Below are 25,199 nucleotides of genomic sequence, written 5' to 3' on the forward strand. Positions count from 1 at the left end.
TGTGGTTATCTATTTAAAGTAAGGATTTTATATCTTTTAAGCACTCTACATCAAAAGCTCTCACAAGTGCCTTCCTTCCTTTATATTCTTGCTTTTTAAAAGCTCTTTAACCCTCAAAAGCTCCTACCCAAGTTATTTTTTAATCTCCAATCTGATTTCCCAGATTCTTGTCCTGATAAAATTCATCCTGTGAATTGTTGTCAAATTAGTTTTCCTAAAATACAATTCCTACCTGAACAGTTATCATCATTTTGCAAGTCATTTTAATAGTCATATCCTGGAACTTTAGAACTGAAAAGGATCTTTCAGTTTATCCATCGCAACCCCTCATTGAGTGGAAGAAAGTGAACCAAAGCAGAGGCTTTGTCAGGAAGTGATAATGTAGTCATAGTAGCTGTGATTATGGAGAAAATGGGCAAAATGAATAATTGAAATTTGAAAGCAAACAAGCTTTGATTTTGGTGAAGATTTTGACATATTCTCCAAACTTTTTATCGGAGGTCTTAAAAGGCTTTTTATCAGAGGTCCTAAACATTGCTTTCTGTTCTTCCTCATTTGTTGTTTTCTTTTGGTCTCTCATCGAGCAGTGAAAGGTACCATATGCTCCAAAATATAGAAGCATTTGTTATAGTAGCAAAGAACTGAAAACAAAGTTAGATGCCCATCAATTGGGGAATAGTTAAGGCTAAATAAAGTATGTGGTTCATGAATGTAATGTAATATTAATGTGCTGTGAGAAATGTTGAATGTGATAAATGCAGAGAAGCATGGTAAGAGTTATAGAAATTCATGCAAAGTGAAGTATGCAGAACCAGGAATACAATATATGCAACGACTATGACAATATAAATGGAAACAATAAAATTAAATAATATGAAGCCCTAATGACCAGGATCAGCCCCAAAGGAGAGATATGAGAAGTTGCTTTTCCCAATTTTTTGAGAAGACTATAAGTAGGCAATGTTGTTTGTTGTGATATTCTTGTAGATTTTATTGTTATGATATACTTGTAGATTTTACTAAACTCCCCTTCTCCTTCACTCCCCAAAAAGACATTTGTTGTATCCTTTGTTGTCAAAATAGATACTCTTAGCAGTATGAGGGAGAGAGTGGGAGAAATGGGAATAATAATATAATAATAGCTAGCATTTATATAGAACTTAAAGGTTTGCCAAGCACTTCTATCATTTGATTTAAAACACTGAAGAAATACTGGTGATATAAAAACAAATATAAAATTTTATTGAAAAAAAAATCCACACAGGATGAATTGGAGAATTTAAGACTAGAATAGAAGACCAGCTGAGAAGTTATGGCAATAATCTAATATAGTCTTTTCAAAGTATCCATACTGATCTATTATATTGACATCTGTCCCTTGATATGAATTGCCACTCAGAGACAACTGCTTCTACTGAATTACCATATGTCCCCATATATATGATACACCCTTTTCCAAAAAATTTGATTTCTAAAAACTGGGAGCTTCTTATAGAGAGGTTGTAGATTTTTTTACTTGCATTTCTCACTTTTTCACACTTGTCTTTGCACTCATTGTTTTGCATTTGTTACCAGGATATTAGATTATGTTTTGCTATGTTCTGCTCAGAAATGACTCAGAAAAGTTTTTCATATGGTGCTGAATTCAAGTTCAAAGTGATCCAGTTTGCAAAAGTGAATGGAAATGGTGCTGCTGAACCCCAGTTTGGTCCTCCTCCAACTGAGAAAACAATCTGAGACTGACTATAGGAAAAAGAAACCCTACTGAAAATGCCACAGCAGAAGCAGGCCATGAGAGGAAGTCAGCAAAATGGCCAAATTTAGAGAGGAAATTGAAGATATGGATTGAAGAACAATGGGCAATTGGAATTCCTATGTCCACAAATATGTTACAACAGGAGGCAAGAAGAATTGCTGATGAAAAAGAAGTGACTCATTTTAAAGGGGGACACAATTGGTGCTTCAGGTTCATGAAATGGAATGTGTCCATGCACCAGATTTACCCAGGGAGTGCTTATGATCAGCCACAGACCAGAGCACAGGCAGGAGAGCAGTCAGAGCCTCTCCTAAGACGATGATTTGTCATCAAACACAGATGAGGACAAGCTAATGGATAGGAGTTTGACAAAGTGATGAGGAGTTGTATGAATTTCACGATGAATAAAACTTGAATTCAATAACTTTATATATATATATATATATATATATATATATATATATATATATATATATTTAAATTTTGGGCCCCAGAATTAAGGTGCATCTTATACATGGAGAAATATGATATTTGCTAACATAGAAGGCAAATTTCTCTCATAATAATAGGTATTTCTTGGGATTTTTTTCTCTTAATTTTTCCCTCCTCACTTCCCTTCCTTCTTAGCTTCCTGTTGTTCAGATTGCTCCCTTCCCTTCACCTTGCTCTGACTTTTCATCTAGCCCCCATTGTCTGTCAAGGCTTAGGTCTGTGATGGCAGTCCTGGTCATGATTAGAGTGAAAGCCTGCAAGAGCTATAATATACCCAGTTCCAATAGATCCACTCCTTTAATTTTAACTTCTACCATTTATACTATAGTTCAGTCCTACTTTAATGCCTGTGATGATGTTTATGAAAGTGACAGTCTCAGACTGTTTATCCTCTAAAAAAGAGATGAAACTTGCTTTAGTCCTTTGTGTACCAAAATCATACCATTAGGCTTATGTTTTCTACTTGAGATTTACTAGACTTTACTAGTAAAGAAAGGGGAGGGGTAAAAGAGGAGGTAAAATCAAAGGATTGAGAGAAACTTTTAACTCTTAGAAATGAAAAGGAAAATGTGCCCTTAGAAAGAAAAGATCAGGGTTAAAAACCAGCCCAGGGTGAAGAATTATCCTCTGAGTTCATTACTCTTGACACCATAGAGGTGTCATCTTCTCATCCAATCATCAAGTCCCATTGAGCTCTTCATACCAGATTCTTTAACACTTTTACCCTAAGTTCCCACTTTCTTATCTCTCTATCCCCTACTCTGGCAGATTTCCCAGAGCCATTACCATGAGATTGGAGTGGAGAAGGTAACCATTCCTATCCAGGTATCACAAAAAAATTGCTTTGAACCTCTATTTACCCATGAACCCACCACTTTCTTAAGCATGGTTAAAAATAATTATATACATATTCTAAAACGCTATTGAGTTCAATAATATTGTGGGTTAAGTATGTAAAATTTTGTCTATCTGCCTGGGAATCAATATGGATACAATATTTTATTAGTGCCAAAGCAACCAATTTAACCTGAGAAGTTTTATAATACAAGCTTTTGATAAGTTAGGCTCTAGCTTTCATCAGGTGTTAACTCCCTTTAGAGAATTATGGTTTCTTTTATAAATTCAAGCAACTTTTCATAACCACATAATAGAATACTTTTTCTGTTTAGTATATGGTTGAATAGGAATCACTATAGCTAACAAGAATCAAAAAAATGAAAAAAATTGAGTATGAATCTGTGCATCTCTTTATGTAAACAACATTGATCTTCCACAGTTGCTTTTGCAGTAGATGCATTATGACACATTTTATATATGACTATTTATTTATTTGTCATGAATGGTGAAATATGCCACTTTTAATCCTAAGGATTCAATGTATTGAAGCTTTACTTGATAGAATTTTACAAATGGCATAATGAAGTGCTTTGCTTTTTTGAGTAGCAGACTGTCAGTGTGTTGATCTTTAATGTAAATGCCAGTGATCTCATAATAAATAATAAGAAGAAACTTAAATTTATCAAATTAAAGGGAAAAAACCCTTTAAATAAATATTTAAGTGGATTCATTTTCATAACTATTGTCTATACTTCTAATTTACTATAGAAGCCATTTTCTTATCACGCCTCTTTACATCTGGCACACGACACTTTCTTATTTCTTTATTATATCATATTTCTTAAACCTCTGGAGGTCATTTTATTTCAGGTTAGCTACAGTGAGGAAGGTGTGAGAATTATACATTTGCCAAGCACAGAAAATTAAAGATGTAAAGGTTCAAAGTCAATCTTACACAATGGAGATAAATGAAAGATAGAAGAGCCAACAGAGTATTTCTTGTCTTTGTCTGTGTGTGTTTGTGTGTGTGTGTGTGCTACCTAATACCAACAGGTATTTTGTTTTTATAATCTCCTAATATTGGATCATTCTTTTTATTGTGTCTTTAAAATTTGTGCCAAATTCCTCTGATTTTGGTCATTGTCATCCCATTTTGTAACTAAGGTACTTGTGATAGAATCAAGCTTCGCTGTCATTCCAGATGAAAACATATTCCTGCCCTGATCTTGACTGATTTCTCTCACTAAGTGACTGTTACTTACATGACACTGAATACTAATTGCTCTATGTTATTTCTTCAATTTTTTCAGTCATTTTGTTTCTTTTTAGGAGCGAAATAACTAGCACCACTCAAATAATCTTGTAACATAATAGGTTTATATCATTTGTGCTCCAAATATGAAAGATGATCAATTTTGATGAAAATACTTTTTTTCTTTTTTCCTCTCCCTCACTTTGCAATTCTTTTGTTCTGGATGGTCTTTCACAGTCTTTTCACATGAGTGAATGAATGAATGAATGAATGAATGAGGAAAAAAGGAACATTTTTATTAAATGCCTATTACTATGTTAAGCCCTGAGTATACAAATAGAAAAGCAAGTCAGAACCTGCTCTTGAGGAACCTCCAGTCTACTAGGATATGATAAAACATATAGAAGATTCAAAGAAAAAAAGAAAAAACCTTGCTGGTCCTCAGGCTTCAAATGCCTGTAACAAAATGCCTACAAGGCATTAAAAACTAATGCCTTTATTAGTCTGTACTACAATATCCCTTGTTTCCTATTGTCAGGATGGTATCTAACTATATTATGACATAAAGTCAGAGAAAATTAACTGTAGAGAAAAATTATATTAGGACTCTGGAAAAATGGAAGGGACAAAGAAATCCTGGTATGTGAAGATCTTTTGATCTTGCAGATGAGTAGCATACATCAAAGAATGATAAGGGCTTATCTATTTTAAGAGATTTACATGTAAAGTAAATGCAAGAATATGTATCTGGCATATCTTTTTAGGATCATGTGGTCTTGGATTTTGAGGAAGGAATAGCTTACTATCCTGGGATCTACACAAGAGGATTTACATGTCTATGATAACTCAAATAACTTTTAACATATATTAGGAATAGCAACACTTGATTATCAGTCATCATACCTTCATGTGGATTTCCTCAGTTTTTGTTTAGGTTGTGAAATTAAAGATAAAAAATTTTCCAGTAGTGGATGCCTATTTTAATGAAATAATATTACTGCTAAGTTGTATATTAGAAGTACAGTTTTAGGTTAAAATGAATGAACATTATTTTATGATATTAGAGAAGAGACTAAGATTATTCAACTCTTGGACAAGTACTTAAAAAGAGTTTCCTGAACAGAATAAAGGAAGCATGCTATTTCAGTCTTTCAAATAATATGAAAGTTTTTAGACACTGTAAAAATGTTTCAAGAAACACTGAGTGTTTCAAGTTATGTTTCAAGGATATATACTGTTTAGGAAAACTAATGGTTATTTTCAACATTTGATACTTGGCAGCCATATTCAGATCTTCAAATGTTATTTTGTACTTCAAGAAGTATTGAAAAATTCCAGTATTTTATGTAATTGAATAGATAAAAAGTTTGGTATTGGAAAGGATGTAAGCTGAGTATAAAACAAACCCTTTGTCTCCCACTAAACTTTTTGTCCAGGGAGACTAAAAAGCTCATGGGAATTACCTAGTTTTCATCCTCTGGAGTAAAGGTAATAGGTTTATCTCTGAAAGGAAGGGTGAGGTCTTATGACTATAAAAAAATACAAGGAAATTTTTCATCTTCTTCAGGTCAAGTGAGCATTTGCATTGGGGAAATGCTGACTCACTTGGGGAAATCACAGACTAATTGAAATCTAAATTCAGTCTTGATTCAGTATTTTTTATTTGTGATTGGGGATTTCAGAGCATTAAACATTAGATGCATCTATTTCATTACCAGTATCTTTTTAATCTTCTCTTAAAGGCTCTTACTATTCTCTTTGCATTTTCCTTTCTCAGTTAGTTTTTGTTCATGTATTTCCTGTCCCATAATTAACTTCCTACTTCCTTATCTCCACTTTAAAAACTCATCAATATTCCAAAGATAAATTCCTTCTCTCCATGAAGTATTCCTTTACTAATAAAGTTGAAAGTGGTCCCCTTCTTAAATCTGATAGCATTTTATTTGTACAACTTTTATGGTATTTGGTAAAATAGATGCCCATTATGAAAGAGCACTCTTACTTGACAATGGAAGAGATATGAAGTTTAGATAAGGAATGGTCCCTGAATCCATAGAGATCCATAGAGATAACTTTGAATGCATGGTGTTATACAATAAGGAAGAGAATTTCAAAACAGTCTTATATGAGATCCAAGAAAAAAAAAAAGGTGGAGGATCAAGGTTGAATGCATGAGGAGGAAGCAAGAATGAATAGATTTTCAAAAGATAGAGAGTATCATCCTATATGGTTATTTGTGTATATCTACATTCTTGATTAGAATGTAGCCTTTTTGTGTGGACTGGAATGAGGTATAATTACTCATTTTTATCTACCTCACTGTAAAACCAGAACAGGGCTCTAATAAGTGCTGGTTGAAAGGCTGTTCCATCATTTTGTATAGAAGCAAGCAAACAAGAAAAATAGTTTCCCCAAATCTTATTTCAAAATCTAAGATACTATTTGAGACAGTTAGGTGTCACAGTATAAAGAGCACTGGACTTGGACTCAGAAAACTCTTCTTTCTGAGTTCAAATCCTGCCTCAGACATTTACTCCCAAGACCCTAAGTCACTGAACCCTGGTTGCCTCAGTTTCTTCACTGTAAAATGAGCTGGAGAAGAAAATGGGAGAACTACTCCAAGAAAACCCTAAATGGTATCATGAGGAGTCAGATGCAACCAAAAAAAATCAACTAAACACTAGATACTATCTAGAGTTGTTGTTTTGTTTGTTCTCAGCTTTGGTTTTACTGGAAGCTTGATTAAATCAATTTCTGTTAGTATTTTTGCAAAATTTTTATTGTAGTGGCTAAATTGTCTAACTTCTAGTAAGTGTGTAAAAAATGTGTATTGAAAAAATAATATCCAATATGCATGGTATGAGGAAAACACCCTAAAACAGATTTACTCAAATATCAACAGGATATTATTACCCTCAAAGAAATGACAACAGTTTGTCAGTTTGATGAGTAGAGGAAGGAAGTTTACAAACATCTCTAAGAGAGGCATGTTGAGCTGTTGAAGGAAATGAGGCACGTCCTGCTTTTATTGTGCTTATTGGAGTGAGATTCCCAGAAGACTGATTGAGCCTGTCCTGAGACTTCTGTTTGGCAAAGACCTTGTTGACTCATATTTTATTTTTGTTTCTATAAAGGTCTGTTATTGTTCATATTTCTAAGGTAGTTTATAAATATACTCCCTCCATCATTTACACCATCAATTGACTGATATAATGCAAAATGTACACTTTATTAACTGCTTTTCTTTTCCTATGAAATCTAGCAAAAAATAGTTAGGAAATCAGTTTTAAAAAAAACAAATGTCCTTTGTTTTCAATTTTTATTTGAACAACATAGCTTTGTGATTTCTTGGACTCTATAGTAAAGTTTTAAGTATTAAAGATGTGGAGAAAATTGAATTGCCTCTTATTAACATAGAAGAGATAAGAATGAGACACAGAAAGTCTTTGTGGCATTGTCAATAAGTAGTTCAAAGCTTCAGAGTCTGAATTCATCTGTTTATAAGTGGAATCACAGAGATAGTTTCTTTTCTATGTGACTGAGACCTAATGAGAGTGTGTCTAGATTAATACCTAGTTTATTGGGTGGGCCTTCTATAATTAAAGGACACAGATTCTCCAAAGGTCCTATGATGGTCAAAAATGGTTAGGTTGTGATTTGTATTTTTGGAGGAAATACCTAAATCACAGATTCATTGCAGTATTAGAATTTTAGAATATGCAATCTTCATTGTATTTATATTCTTTTTTTGAAATATGTGGTATGCCCTATGAGCTCTCTAAGGCAATCTAGTCTTATTTCTAAATGTTCTTTCTTTTTCAACTCTGAAATTCAGTTGTTCCTATCAGAATGTCTGAGTGAATGTGACTCTTCCTTACATAATTTTTCAGTCACAGAAATACAGGAATAGAAGACTTTCTTGTTTCTTGAACAGTGACTCATACAGTCTGGAAGGGTAGGATAAGGGCAGGATACTTGTTGGTTATCTGCAATTCTGGGTTCTAAATTTGTGACCTTAAACTTGAGCCAAGAGATGTGTTTGGTCTTTTTGAAATTAATAATACAGTGATGTAGCTAACAACATTATAGGGGACATAGTTTCTGTTCAGTAGATATACTTAATTTAGTGAGATGATGAACTTTTAAAAAAATGTTGAAGTGAGAGCAAGTTATTGATGGTAAAACAAAATGATTTTGCATTCGTTTCTTTTTTATTACTCCTAAAGTTGAAGGTAGCGAGGTGGTGCAGTGAGGACTGAAGAAGGCATTAAGCATGCAGTCCAGAAGACGTGAGTTTAGACGCCAGCCTTAGGCACTTACTAGTTATGTGACTCTCGGGCAAGTCATTTCACCTCTCCCTTTCCCAGTTGCCTAATTGTAAAATGAAGATAATAATAGTTCCAATCTCAAAGGGTTGTAGTGTAGCTTTTGGAGCATCCATTGAGATTATATTTCTAATTAGCATATTATATATTAGCGTACTGTTTGACACCTAGTAGGTGCTTTTAAAATGTTTGCTTGTTTCCTTTCTTTCTAGGGTTTTTGATGTTTACAGATCCTTTTTTGTCATTTTCAAGCTAAACAATTCTAAAGGAAGGGATTATTATTTTGAAAACTTTGAGGAATATTTTAAGTTGAAATCAAGAAGAGATTATAGAGGGAATTTTTCAGAGTAAATGCCTTTTTTAAAAAACTTCCCTGGTTTTTTGTTTTTCTACTTTCATTATTTCCAAATGAGTGATGATTTACTGAAGATTCTGTGTAATGAAAAACATTTTGGTGAAGCAGAGCATGTTATTCAAGTCTTTGAAGAGTGGCATTCACTTTGACTCAATCTAGTGTTGGTAGTAAATGCAAAGAAACAAGCCAAACATTTAGGATGAACAATGGTGGATGATACTTGTTTATAATTACCCATGAAATTTTAATCATTAATGATTATTGAAATAGTGTCCTAAAAGTTATTATTCCTTACATAAGGGAAATGTTATAAGAAATTCAATTTGGGGGCAGTTAGGTGGTATATTGGATAGAGCACCATCCCTGGAGTCAGGAGTAGGTGAGTTCAAATCCAGCCTCAGACACTTTCTAATTACCTAGCCATGTGGCCTTGGGCAAGCCACTTAACCCCATTGCCTTGCAAAAACCTAAAAAAAATTCTATTTGAATTTTAAACATGATTATACATATTCATCTTTTACCAGACTGCCACCATGGAGAGGGGATAAGGAAAGATGTGGTAGAAAAAATGTGGAATTCATAAATTTGCAAATGGATGAATGTTGAATTATTACATTTGAAAAAATAAAATAAATTTTCATTTAAAAAATACTATTTGAAAAATAACTTTTTTCTTCCTTCACTGGGATTGTCATTTGGGAGATCGTTAACTTTGGGTCTGTGAACTTTAAAATTTTAAATATGTTAATTTTGAAATAACAGTTTTTTTATCAATTTATGCATTTTATTTTATACATTTTTCTTTGGATTTTTTGCAAGGCAATGGGGTTAAGTGATTTTCCAAAGGTCACACAGCTAGGTAATTATTAAGCGTCTGGGGTCAGATTGGAGCTCAAGTCTTCCTGACTTCAGGGCAGGTACTCTATCCACTGCTACTCAGCTGCCCCTATTTTATATATTATCAGTATGTTATTCTGAATGGGGTTCTTTAGGCTTTCCTAGACTTCCCAAAGGGTGTATGACATAATCAAGGTTCAGAATCTCTGATTCATTTGCTTTCTGAAGAACTAAGTTCTCACTTGCCTAGTTCTCCATCTGTATTTTTCTCTGCATATTCATTCTGCTAATTGCAATCTGGATGAGAACTGAAAAAGGAGGTGGTTACAATGTCTCAACTAGGTGGCTACTTTTCTTTGGGGGAGAAAAGGATATTTTGTTTCCTTTCAGGTGAGTAGTTTTAGACCCTGCACATCACAGGACCTAGCCACACCATTTAAAAATCTAGTCTGTCTAAAGTTGTACTATGTAAATTCACAACGTTGTTAACATCTGGAAATAGTAAATTTTGAATAAACATTTAATTTTATTTGAGTATTCATAAAAATAAATTACCTAATATTGAAGTGTGAACTAGTTAGAGGTTAGGCTTAATTAGAAGTAGGAATTATGTTGCGTTTTTACATTAGACTTTCACTTTCTGTATAGAGAATATATTATTTCCAGTTTTAAGTAATACCTTGGCTTACTTTTCATGGAGATAGACAACATATAGAGCATATGAATTTTCTATCTTAAGGTTGTACAGATAAAAGCCCTTTCCTTTTTTAATTCGTTATATTCTAAAAATATTTTATTTTATTTTAAAATTTTGAATGTAGAGAGGAAGTTATCCTAATTCAAATATTCTATTAATACTCAGGTAAATTTTATGCATATTTTGAAAATAAATATATATCATATGATAATTCATACTATATGTGCTAGATATAATACCTTACTTTGAATTAGGATAGACCATACCTGCTAGGAGCTGACCTAAGTTTAAAAAAACATTCACATTTACATACTTTGATATTCGCAAAGTACTTTCCTTCATCTAAACACAACTTGTATTTATTAAATTCTTATTTAATGTGCAAGGCACTGGGAATTCAAAAACAAAAATAATAAAGTTCTAACATTCTACTGATATGATATCCCTAAAGTACCAATCTGTTCATGAGTTACAATAATTCCCAAATTGTCACTTCTTCCCAATTTCACCATTTCTGTTGAGGTCACCACAGTCCTCCCAAGCTGGTTGTCTTGGTGTCATCAGCTTCTCATTTGCACACTATCTACATGTCCAATCTGTTGTGTGGTCTAGTCTTGTGCCTTCCCAACATCTACCATTTGCATCACACTCTCTTCACTCATATTGCCACAACTTGGAACAGTGTGAGTGCATGCCTTGACCTTTACAATAACCCTCTGATTGGTTTCCCAGTGTCATGTCTTTCCACACTCCAAGCCATCCTCCACCCAGCTGCCAAAGTAAAGATCAGATCTGAAGATGTTACTTCCCTACTCAATAAACTTTAGGGATTGTCTGCTGCCTCCAGACTCAAATATAAAGTTGTTTGCATTTGACTCCTTCCTGCCCCTCTAGTCATCTTTTTTTTTTTGACAAGGCAATGGGTTAAGTGACTTTAAAACTTGGTAAGATTTTGGTCTAGTCCTCTTAGTGACTTCTACCAATTCAATCACTTACTTAAAGCTTTCAGTAGCACAATGAAAGGTTCTCTGTTTCTCAGATTTGAATCCCTGAGTCAGTTCTCATTGGCATAGGTAACTGTTCTTTTTGTCTATGGGGACCAATTATGTTACATCGAAAGGAGAGGTGCGAAAGTTTGGGGAAAACTATCTACTTGAACCTATAGAGTTAATCAACTAGTCAAAGTAAATAGTTATACATTCCTCAAAATATTCTTCCTAATGTACCCAACTTGTTCTGACCATAGTATTTATTATACAATACCCTGAAGGATAAAATGGAAGCTTTTAATATCTACAGATGAATTATCAACCACCTTGTTTTACAGATGATACCCATGAAGAATGTGACTTAAGGGTCATACAAAAATTAAGTAGAAAAGATTGATTTGAACCCAGTTTTGCTGACACTAAGCCTAGCTTCAATGGTTCATGCTTTCTTTCCTATCCATGCCAGTTTAGGTTCCATTTTCAGAATTTGGTGTCCTGGATTTAGTCAGAAGATCTAATCTTGATTCTTGGTTCTTGCTTTTCTTTACCTTTGTGACTTGGGGCAAGTTATTTTATCTTTCTGAATCTCTTGTGGAAAATGAAATAGCTAGACTAAATGAATTATTAGCTCAAATACATGTTTCTCTGATTCTTCCATATAATTTTCCCTGGTTCTCTTCCACTCCCAAAGATGTTTTTCTACAACCTTTTGGATCTCATTTCACCCATATCACATATTCATGATTTGGGTTTTTTTGGTATGTATTCATGTGCTTGTCTTATCCCTTGATTTAGCCTGTAATCTTTTTGATTGTTCAGACTGTGTCATCTTAATCTTTGAACCGCTAACACCTACCTAGCACATAGTATATGCTAATGAATTTTTGTTAATTGGAATTGGTTGTTGAATATGTGCATGTGTGTGTATATGTGTTTGTGTGTGTGTGTGTGTGTGTGTGTGTGATTGAGAAGGTGACTTTTAGAACGAGAGAAAATAATTGTGCTAAAATTATTGATTTACAATAAACTTTTTCCAAATTCTGTGATTCAAAAGCAATATTTTTACCTCTTTGATAGTTTTGATTCATTTTCTTTAGTATTCCTTCATATGTCTAAGTTCTTCAAGAGACAAGTGATTTCTTGCTTCCCTTTAGGAAGAGACAAACATTTTTGGAAAGAGTAATTCTCAAAATAATAAAAAAAATTCCTGATTATTTTTTTCTCTTTGTAATAGTTAGATCTGCATTGCAAATAAATAGATGAAATCACAGCTGCAGTAGACTTAGGGGGTCACTGGAGCCTTAATTGCTAGGTAAGAGGACACTCCCCCTCAAAATACAGATTTGAACCAGCATGGAAATAGAATAAGATGGGTGAAATATCAGTGATTGATCCCCAAAGAAGAAACTGCTGAATTTCTAGTATTTTGGTTTCTGTTTAAATAATATTTGAGCAATTTCAGGTCTAGAATCCTAAAACTGACATGGGTCTGTATATATATGTGTGTGTGTGTGTGTGTGTGTGTGTGTGTGTGTTTTATTGTTATAATTGGTAACTTAAAAGGGTATACTTAGTATCATAAAATTTTAACATTGCAAGATGTATAGCAGTCATCTAGACAAACCCCTTCATTTTAAAAATGAGAAAACTAAAACCCAAAAGGTCGGGGAGGTTTCCCAATGCCATGTTGTGATAGAACATGGATTAGAATTCAGGTGTCTTTACTAATTAGTAGTCCAAGCTTTTTTCTCACTTAAATTGCATCTACCATTAAAAAGGTAGACTGCTTGAAGTTGAAGGTTCACTCATTTTCTCTCTCCTAGCACTTTCTCTCCCTTTCCCTCCATAGGAATTGTTATATTAAAAAAAAACTTTTTTTCCTCTTTATTAATAATTTCTGGAGTACACTTATACACAGCTTCTACCATAAAAATCAGTCAAGACAGAAGATCATATGACTCCCTGGTGAAATATGGGCCATTTAAATGACTAATCCAAATAATCTAGGAAAAATATTTCATTTGAAAAAATAAAAATCAATATGATTTACTATCTATATCGATCTATATTTAACAAAACAAAAAAAACTAAAAGAGAGTCAGGTTTCTTTTGTCTACCTCTATCAAATTAATTCTCTCATTCTATAGTTAAAGGTACACATACACACACACACACACACACACACAAATCAAACAAGTTTGAAATATGTCTTAACTGTCTCACATTTATAAGACAGTTTTATTGCTGAAGCTAAGATAGATAACTGGGCATTATTCCAATATCTTGGCAGTTTTTCTTTTCCATGGATACTAATATTAGGATAGCATGTTGTTTTAAAGTCATTACCTTTCTGCACCTTAGTAATTGCTTGTTCTTATAGGAAGCTTGGAGCATTTGAATTAATATATTTTGCCAGATATATGAAAGAATGTCAGTTTAGCTAAAATATTTTCATCAGTTCTTAAAATTGGTACACTAGCCTATTTCACAACATAGGCAATAAAAACAATATAACTATAGAATATTAGTTACAAAATGGTACAAAAGTCTCAATTCAGTTAAATAATATATTAAACTTTATTCAATTTAAGTCTATAGTTGCTGGATTTATGCTTATATTTCAATTTCATTAAAAGCAATAAGAGCATGCTGTTATTTAGTTAGTTCCATCTCCTTATCTGTGCCATATAAATCAGTTTGCTTATATATGCATTGATAACATATGTTTATCTACAAAAAATATTAATTTTTCTGAGGAAAAATATAATAGAGCCATGCTTATATAAAAGTTTGAAAAATATATCATGTACATGTATTAGAACTATATTAAACTAGTCCTTTAGAGCAAATAATCATGCATAACAGAACTGCTTTTTAACTTAAACTTGAAGAAATTTATATCAATATATGTTGAAGATATTTTATTTTTATTATACTTTTATTACTGGGAATGATCATAGAGCCATAGAATTTTAGAGATAGAAGAGATCTTAGTGATCATATAGGCTAAATTTATAAACTTACAGGTGAAGAATCTCAAGCATAAAGCTGAAATTTTCATATGATATATTAGTATTAAAATTTATTAGAAGTATTATTTCTTTATACAGGGATACAAAATAAAAGATTAGAATTTAGGGAATGGGTAAAGGATGGGAATGATATTAAAGAAATGGGGCTTGAATTAAATATAATAGTTAACATGTCGTATCTTACTAATTCCTTCCTCCTTTCAACATACTTAGCATTGCTCTTTGCAGCCACTTTGCTTGTTTGGAATGATCTTTTTGTGAATGTATAAAAAAACAGCCATACTTCTTTAACTTGATAAAGTAGGCATCCAATTAGCTCTTTGTATTAGTAGAAGCTATATATTAGATTAGAAAGGTTATTCATGAATCCTCTATTATAATTCAATTCTTTCCAACTTGGAATTTCTAATTATCCAATAATGATCAGACTTTTCTACTTTAGTTAATTTGTGGACAAATTTCTGGTTTGTTTGTTATACTTGTAATCCATTAAGCAGCAAGCCACCAAAGTAATATGTAAATTTTAATATATTTGCATTCAATTTTAACATTTTCTTATTATTTACTTGAACTCTCAGAAACTGTGATATTGTTTGTCAGTAGTTAGTTAAGACAAATCCATTGAAGGAGTATCCAGTATAATTAAACTATGGCAAAACTGCAAGATAAATTTTATTTTATTTTATTTTCTAATTAATTAAATAACTTTCACCTTACTACAATAGTCTTGTTGTAAAAGAAAATGTAATTCCCTTCCCCCACACAATGATAGAGAAACCTCAAGAAAAATAAAGTGAGAGGAAAAAAAAAGTGTACTTCAGCCTGTATTCAGAGACCATTAGGTCTGTTTTGGGGGTGGATGGCATTCCTTATCACAAGTCCATCAGAGAAGTTGTTTATATTTTTTTTTCTCACAGTTGCTATTGCTAGCTGTATCTTCCTCCATCCCATTCCTTCCCAACTCCATTTATTCTATTCTCTCTCTCTCTCCTTTTACCTGGTCCCTCCTCAAAAGTATGTTGTTTCAGACTACCCTCTACCACAAAATTCCCTTCCTTCTGACACCTAAAATACCCTCTTTCCCCTGTTCCCTTTCTCCCATCCTTTCCTCTTATTTTCCCTCTGGGCTAAGATAGATTTCTATTCTCTATTGATTGTGTATGTTATTTCCTCTCTGAGCCTCTTCCAATGAGATTGAAGGCTCACTCATACCCCTTCACTGTCTCCCCCTTCCACTCCATTGCAAAAACTTTTTTTTGCCTCTTTTATGTAAAATATCTTAGCCCTCTCCTTTCCCTTTCTGCTAGTAATTACTTTCTCACCCTTAAACTCCATCTTTATAATACATTATTTTTTCATATTTTACTCCCTACTGTCCCTTGTCTATATTTGCTCCTTCTAACTGCCTCAGTGAATGAGAAGGTTCATATGAATTATTAGTATCATCTTCCTATGCAGGAATACAAGCAGTTCAACATCTTTAAATCTCTCATAATTTGCCCTTCCTGTCTATCCTTTCTATGCTTCGCTTGAGTTCTGTACTTGAAGATCAAACTTTCTGTTCAGCTCTGATCATTTCAACAGGAAAGTTTGAATGTTCCCTATTTCATTGAATGTCCATCTTTTCTCCTGAAAGAGGATGTTCAGTTTTGTTGGATAGTTGATTCTTGATTATAATTTAAGCTCTTTTGCCTTCCAGAATATCATATTTCAAGCCCTAGGAGTCCTTAACGTAGAAGCTGCTTAAATCCTATGTAATCCTGACTGTAGCTCCATGATAATTGAATTATTTGTTTCTTGCTGCTTATAATATTTTCTCCTTGACTTGAGAGTTATGGAATTTGACTATAATATTCCTGGGACTTCCAGCCAAGATGGTGAAGAGAAGACAGGTACTGTGTTAGTGCTCCTCTTTCCCCTAAAAAATAACATGAAAGGAACCTCTTAACAGAAATTCGATCAACAAAATGCAGAAAGAGAAGCCAGGAGAAGAACACCTACCAACAAGGTCTTTCTAAGGATGGTGGGTGAACCAGGAGATGAGAGCAGAGGGTCAGCACAGGAACAGCAACTGGGGGAAGCCAGAGGACTACCCTCATTCACAGAGACTTTGGTGAGTGGTGGGTGAAGGATCCAATTTTAGCCCTGGAATCTTTGGCTAGGGGGACAGGAGTTATAGGATGGTGAGTTTCAGCACAGAGAGTTTTAGAGCATGCCTGGAGAATAACTAGCTGGGTCAGGGACCTGAGCTCCATAATTTCAGCAGAACCCTATTCCCAGAACAACCAGTAAACAAGCCCACCCCACCCCCTCAGGCTCAGGTGTGGACAACAGAGTTCATTCAATAGAAAGAGAGATTAATTCCTCCCCCCAGGGCTCAGTACATTGTTCAAGGTCAACTCAGACCCTGTTGCTGAAGGCCTCAAACACTCCAGAGAAAGCAACCAGAACCCCCTACTACTGGCCCTTGAAATTACTAAGCCAAGTAAACAAAACCTCTAGGATCTTCAAAAGCAAACCTGTGAGAGCCAGCCCCACCAACACAAGATCCTAGAAAGATGAAGAAAAGCCAGTAAAAAGGGGGCATGGAGAAATACTTAGAAGAAATATTTTAACCCAGAGAGATCTAGGATTTCTGAAGAGAATATTAATTGCTCTCCAGCCAAGAAAGAATTCCATGAAGAAATAAGAAAGGAGTTTAAAAATCAATTGGAAAACTGGGAAAAGAAGCTCAAGAGAAAATTAACACCTTGCAACAAGAAAACAAATCCTTGAAAAATACAATTGGACAAATATAAAATGAGAACAACTCTCTCAGATCATCAACTGGGAAAATGCAAAAAGAAAATAATTTGCTCAAATCCTCAATTGGACAAATGTAAAAGTAAATTATTCTCTCAAAGCTACACTTGGGCAAATGGAAAACTCTTTCAAAATTAGAATTGACTAACTGGAAAGGGAATTTCAAAAGGTAGATGAAGAAAATTCTTCTCTAAGAAAAAAGAATGGAATCTGTGGAAACTAATGATTTTATGAGATAACAAGATTCTATTAAACAAAGCCAAAAGATCAAAAAAATAGAAGGAAAATATAAAAATACCTCTTCAGTAAAACCACTGACCTTGAGAACAGATTGACAAGGGGCAACCTGAGACTTAAATGTCTTCCTGAAAACAGTGAAGGGGGAAAAAAAAGCATGAACTTAATATTATAGGATTTAGTGATAGAAAATTACCCAGATGTCATGGAATCAGAGGGCAAAATAGTTATTGAAAGAATACATTGATCCCCTCTGGAAAGAGATCCTAAAATGAAAACATCAAGGAATGTTGTGCCCAAATTCCAGAACTATCAGATAAAAGAGAAAATCTTGTAAGCATCCAGAAAGAAATAATTTAAATACCAAGGAGCTATAGTAAGAATTTCTCAGGACCTGGCCACATCAACATTAAGGGATTGAAGGGCCTGGAATAAGATATTCTGAAGAACAAGGGAGCTTGGAATGCAGCCAAGAATTCACTATCTGGCAAAGCTGAGCCTTCTCTTCTAGGGGAAAAGATGAACCTCCAACATTTCCTGATGAAAAGACCAGAGCTAAATAGAAAATTTGAACATCAAACAGGAGACTAAAGATACACATAAAAAGGTAAAAAAAGTAAAAAAAGTAAAAAAAAAACTGCTATCCAATAAGATGAAATTGGCTATATACCCACTTGGGAGAAAAATTCTCATAACTCTTGAGAATTATAACTCTATTAGAGAGAGAATATACTTAGCCAGAAGTGATGGACACTCATAACTTTTCTGTGACTCAGATAGAATGATTTACAAACAATATCTCCTAAAAAGGGGGCAATAAGAAAATGGGAGCATGGAAGAGATTGACTGGGGTAAATCTCATTTCATTCAAGAGGTACAAAAGACCTATTGTAGTAGAGGGGAAGAAGGGAGGCAGTGAGAACCACCTGAATCTTCATCTCATCAGACTTGGCTTAAAGTTAACTTAAATACACTCAATAAAGTTAGGAAACTTATCTTACCTTTCAAGTATTAAAAAGGGGAACTAACAGAAGGAATGGAAGAAGGGGAAAGGGGGGGGGGAGGGGGTTGATATAGGAGGCAAACACACTGAAGGTTTCTGGATTCAGTAACAAAACTTTGGGGAATGTGGATAAAGGGGGAAAGGGGGGAAATACAAACAGAAGAAAGATAGAATGGATAGCAATAAAGAGCTAGTAATCATAACTGAATGTATGAACTCTCCCTTAAAACGTAATCATATAGCAGTGTGGCTTATAATATTCCTGAGAGTTTTTATTTTAGGGTCTCTTTCAGGATGTGATCATTGGATTCCCTCAATTTCAATTTTATCCTCTGCTTCTGGGATATCAAGGCAATTTTCCTGAAGAATTTCTTTCAAAATGAAGTCTAGCCTCTTTTCCTGGTCACAACTTGCAGGCAGCCCAGTATTTTTTTTTTAAATGAGACACAAGTTTAAAATTAACATCCTTGTTTTTCGACAGGGCTTTTTGTGTCAAACATAGTGATACCATCTTGAACCTCTTCAATGGGGAGATAAGACCCAACCATACCCATATCCATTAAGTCAATTCTATTCTATTCTATTCAACCTTTTAATTATCCTAAGAGAAGTAAAGTTCTAAAGAATTAAGGTTGATTTGTTTTGCTTTGTTTTTTCCTTCCCCTTTTCATTTACCTTTTTATACAACTCTTGAGTCATATACTTTGTAATTGAATTTTCTGTTCAGTTCTGGTCTTTGTCAGGAAATTCTGAAAGTGCTCTATTCCATTGAACATTCATCTTTACCCCTGACAATATATGCTGAAATTTTCATGGTAATACATTCTGGGTTGTAATCTCAGTTCCTTTGCTTTCTATTATATGTTATTCCCAGTCTTCCTATCCTTTAATATTGAGGCTGATAGGGGGCAGCTAGGTGGCATAGTGGATAAAGCACTGGCCCTGGAGTCAGGAGTTACCTGGGTTCAAATCTGGTCTCAGACACTTAATTACCTAGCTGTATGGCCATGGACAAGCCACTTAACCCTATTTGCCGTGCAAAAAAAAAACCTAAAAAAATATTGAGGCTGATAGGTACTGTGTGTGTCTGATTGTGTTTCCTTTGTATTTGAATTGTTTTTATTTTGTTGTTTGTAATATTCTCTCCTTTATATGAGAGTTCTAGAATTTGGCTATAATAGCCCTCAGAGTTTTTATACTGGGGGTCTCTTTCTGGAGGGGGTTCTGTGGATTCTTTCAGTAGTTATATTGTTTTCTTTTGCTAATAGGTTTGGACAATTTTCCCTTATAATTTCCTGCATGATGCTTTCCAGGTTCTTTTCTTGATCCAGGATTTCTAGTAGTCCAATGATTCATAGATTGTCATTCCTGGATCTATTTTCCAGGTCATTCATTTTCCCTAAAAAGTAATTTACATTTTCTTCAATTTTTTTCAGCCTTTTTATTTTGTTTGATGTATTCATATAGATTCATTTCTATTCCATTCTAATTTTTAGGGTTTTATTTTCTTCAATTAGCTTTTGTGTTTCATTTTCCAGTTGGTTATTTTTACTTTTAATGGATTTGATTTCTTTGGCCAATTTTTCATAATTTCCCTGTCTGACTCATTTTTTTTTGCCATTTTCTTCCTCTTTTCTTTGGTTTTTACATTATTTTTTAGGCTCTTTGATGAGCTTTTCTATTTTAGTCCCATTTATAGACTGTTTGGATTAATTCCCCCTGTGAATGATTTTTCACTAATTTCTTCTTCAGACATGACATTGTTATAATCTTTATCTGTAAAGTAATTTTCTATAGTGAGTACTCTTTCAGCTTTTCTGTTGTTTTAGTTCTGCTCCTGGGTTACAGCCAGTACAGATCCAAGCTTTTTTTTTTTTTTTTTGCTGGGGCTGGGGTCTGATCCCTGACTTTCCATTAGCCAAAATATTGCTTATGCATTTCAGGTCTTGCCTTTGAAGTTTTGTTCCCTCCTTTATGTCCAGATTCTGACTTAGCAGTGCTCTGTTCACAGTCCATTCCTGTCTTATACCCTGGTGTTGCCAGGGTTCAGGCTTTTGGGGGGGGGGTTGGGATCCTCCTGGCTGGCTTGCTATCTAGCTGCCAGGACCTCTGCTGTTGTCAAGCTGTCAGGACCTGGATTGCTTTGTAGCTAAAAGCCTCCTGCTGGTTTTCCTCACTCTTCCACCTTGCTCAACTTTACTTTTTCTTGTCCTCAAGGAAACAGACCTTTGCTGAAGATCCTCCATGATGTCTTCCCTTGAAAACTTCTTTGCATCTTCTCTTTATCTTGGTGGTATCTGTAGTTTGACTGTCAAAATAGAGGCTTCATTTATCTTTGGTAGGGAATTTCCCTGAAAGTATATTAGCTTCCTGCTGCCACCTTGGCTCCACCTCAGAAAGTTTTCTACTCTAATAATTTTCAGATTATTTCTCCTGGATCTGTTTTCTAGGTCAGTTGTTTTTCCAATGAGATATTTCACATTTTCTTCTAGTTTTTCCACTCTTTTGGTTTTGTTTTATTGTTTCTTGATTTCTTACAAAATCATCAGCTTCCCTTAGCTCCATTCTACTTTTTAAGGAATTATTTTCTTCAGAGAAGTTTTGTATCTACTTTTCCATCTGATCAATTATGCTTTTTAAGGCATTCTTCTCCTCATTGACCACTTGGACTGCTTTTTCCATTTGACCCAAACTGGCTTTTAAGATGTTATTTTCTTCAGTATCTTTTGAATTTCCTTCACCAGGCTGCTGACTTGGTTTTTATGATTTTCCTGCATCATTCTTATTTCTCTTCCCAATTTTTCCTTGACTTCCATTATTTGAATTTCACAACCTTTTTTGAGCTCTTCCATAACATGAGACCAATTCATATTCATATTTCTTGGAGGCTTTGGATAAAGAAGCTTTGACTTAGTTCTCTTTTGAGTATGTATTTTCATCCTCCATGGGATCAAAGCAATTGACTATAGTCAGATTCTTTTTCTTCTATTGTGTGCACATTTCAATTTTGACTTCATTTTAACTCTTTGTTAAGGTGGGGCTATGCTTCCAGGGTGGAAGACACACTGTCCCAAACTTTCTCTTTAGGGACAACTCCCAGGAACCTCAATTCCTTCAAGGTCTTATGAGAAGGTGTGACTACTCTCCTGGCCTGTGACCTGGTCTGTGGGTGAGCACAAGCACTCCTCTCTGCCTGAAACTGTGAAGATGGTCCCTGCTCTGCTTTGGCAGTATGGGGCCCCAAGTTGCCACCTTGATCTGAGTATGGGCAACAGAACCCTGCCCCTGGGATAACTGGGAGACCTCTGTAGTCTCCACTCAGGCCCTTTATCATCCATGGCTAAGCATCTGGAAGCAGCTGCTGGGTGATTCCTGGGACCAGGGCTGTGCTCAGGCTTGAATTGACCTAGACTTAGTGCTCATTCTCCTGTGGCAGAGTTTTCCTGCTGATCTTCTAAGCTGTCCTTGGCTAAGAGGTCTGGAAACTACTCCTACTGCCATGTATCCAAGTGTCCCCAGGGAACCAGATACTCCAAGGAGTGTTCCTGGATGGCTGGAGTTGTTCAGTTGGCTCTTTCCAACCCTGGTGGAACAAATCCTTCCTGCAGATCTTCCAAAGTGTTGGGCCAAAAAATAGTTTCACTCAGTTGTTTTGTGGGTTTCATCATTCTAGAATTTTGTTAGACTCATAATTTAAGTCATTTGGAGTATCTAGGGGAGAGCTTCTGGGATTTCTTAGCTTCATTCTGCCACCTTTCTGCCTTCATTCAATATACATTTTAGATCATGAAAATCTGACTTTTCATCAATAGCCATTCATCAAGGAGTTACCACACAGAGTACTATTAACAAAAGTCAAGTAATATCCATTGAACTAATTTATCACATGTTTAATATCCTAAAGTTGTCTCTTATGATGTAAATAAGCAATATTATACATCCTATTTTAAATCTCTAATCCTATAAAATCTCCCAGTTTTCAAAATATTACTTTCTAGAATCAAAGATTTAGAATTCCACTGGAATTTAGGGGCTATCAGTTCTTTTTTTTTTTTTTAGGTTTTTGCAAGGCAACCGGGGTTAAGTGGCTTGGCCAAGGCCATGCAGCTAGGTCATTATTAAGTGTCTGAGAGTGGATTTGAACCCAGGTACTCCTGACTCCAAGGCCGGTGCTTTATCCACTGTGCCACCTAGCTCCCCAGGGGCTATCAGTTCTAATCCCCTCATTTTACAGATGAGCAAACTGTCTTACTCAGTGTCACCCAGGTAAGTAAGTGAGGCATTATTTGAACTCAGGTGTTTTCACTCTGGGACACTTTACTATGCCACCTAGAAAGAATTCCCTTTTAGATTTGCTTTGTGAGTTAGATTGTATTTTATTGTCAGAAATTCACATGTGTATGCACATATATTATTTTAATGCCATTGACTTTAAATTTTATATTCCCCCATCAATGTTCAATTTTATGAGAATAATCTATGCATTCATTTAAGGCATCCTTCATGAAGAGGTGAAAAGGGAAAAGTTAGACTTTTCCAAATGATATTATAAAGCCCTCTGGCTGTTTCAAAAAAAAATCACATGGTTGATTTAAAATACAGATAATACAATAACCTGCTGGTCTTAGTGTTTTATCACTTTTAACAAAAAGTGTGATTTATATATATATATGCCTTAAAGGTCTCCCTTCAGCAAGATATCTTCCAAGTATATATGAAAAAGGTTTTGTTCAAATTAATAGTAAGTTATTAATGCCATAGAGAGATGCATGCTTGCAAGAGACATTGTTACTGTCATGGAGGATATCTATTTAGAATAAAAATTTAAGAAAGATTTCCTGTAAGTTGAGAGATCTTCCAAATATTCTTGTTTGCTATGACATTAAGCTCTAACATCTAAATAAGATTTTAAAAATAACTCAAAAGAGTTTCAATTAAATGTCCATATTTAAAACAAACAAAAAACTTAGTGGATAAAGAATGCCTGTTATCCCATGTAAAAAAATTATTGAATGGTCCACTCTTTGCTGTTGGTAAGTTATTGTTCAGTCATGTTCAAGTCTTCTGTGACCCCATTTGGTGTTTTCTTGGCAAAGATACTGGACTGCTTTAGCATTTCCTTCTTTAGCTCATTTTTTAGATGAGGAACTGAGGGAAATAGGGTTAAATGCTTTGATCAGGGTTACCCAGCTAGTGTCCAAGGCCAGCTTTGAGTACAATAGGATGAGTCTTCTTTACTTCAAGGTCAGCACTCTAGCTGCTGTACCACCCAGCTCTCCCCCTGGGCAATCTATAGGATTGGACAATCAGTATATCTGTCTTAGAAAGACATTGCTTGTGGACAATGGTCCAGAACTAAAAAACCAAGTGCAGACTGAACTGTATTTGTCATTTTGTCAAGTTCTTTGAATGGTTTCGGAAGGAAAATGTTAACTTATGATGTAAGCCCACAGAGCTACATACTACTTGACCAACAATGGAGACTATGGCTCTGCTAAATTTCATTTTTTCTAGAATTCTCTGAGAAACAAAGTGCTATACCTTTAATAATGCTTTGTTGTTGTGAATCATGGAATCTTACTATATCAAAAGAATTAAATTTATAAGTCAACAATGAGGCAACAGAGAGAGTCATTTTGTTGTATGAATTTCATGATATATTACCAATGAAGAACTGTGCAGGAGAAACAGAATAGGCCATCCTCTCAAAGAAACTCATGAAATGAAAATTGACCAATTCTTCAGCAAGCATGAGGGATAAACATTGGACAATCCTTGTTTTCAGTGGTGACTACCTGATGTCAAGAGATCCAGAGGAAAACCCCTACCCAATAGGTAGATCCCTTTAGAGGATTTAAGATAGGACTTGGAGAAGACTGACTGATAAAAAGGCACAAATGGGGAAAGGAGTATCAAAGATGCATTGTGATACTGAACATGTCACTTACTGGTTCTATGTGATTTTAGGTCCAATATTGAAATAATATGAGAAATTTGGGTTACTAAACAACTATAATAAGGAAACAAGCATTTATTGTCTATTATGTACCAAGCATTTGTACATATACTATCTCATTTAATGATCTCAGCAATTCTGGGAGGTGGGCACTATTATTATCTCCATATTACAGTTAAAATTGAGGCAGCCAGAGGTCAGATGACTGACCAAGTGTTAGCTAGTTAGCTTTTGTGGCTGGATTTTTGCCATCTAGCTATTTCTATAGCAGTCAAAGGAGGTTTACTTAGACACCATGATTTAGCTAAACATAGCTTCTTTGTGTTTGAACCACTTTTTAGTCCAATCAGAAGTCTGCAAGTGCTCCAGAGAGTTTTGGAACTGCTCATGACTTTTTGTACTCAGATGACTAGGATACCACATCAACAACCTGAGCCAATCACAAGCCAAAATAGTCTGGGAGAGTTTCAGTGCTTCTTGAATTAACAAAAGCAAAAGCCAAAAAACAAATAACCTATGTGGGGAAAAAGTATTAGGGAAAAGCCAATCCCTAGGAAAAACCCAGTTATCCTAGAAAGTGACTTCTCCTAGCACACTCCTTTGAACTTATGCTGCCTTTTAAAATAAAC

General features: G+C 34.6%; 1 protein-coding gene across 7 annotated transcripts in view; it reads left to right on the plus strand.

The window, feature by feature from the left end:
- TCF4 (transcription factor 4) overlaps window positions 1-25,199 on the plus strand; it is a 443,115-nt gene that overhangs the window by 83,890 nt on the left and 334,026 nt on the right. The window lies entirely within an intron of this gene.

The sequence above is a fragment of the Macrotis lagotis genome, chromosome X (assembly GCF_037893015.1).
Source record: "Macrotis lagotis isolate mMagLag1 chromosome X, bilby.v1.9.chrom.fasta, whole genome shotgun sequence".
Lineage (NCBI taxonomy): Eukaryota > Metazoa > Chordata > Mammalia > Peramelemorphia > Peramelidae > Macrotis > Macrotis lagotis.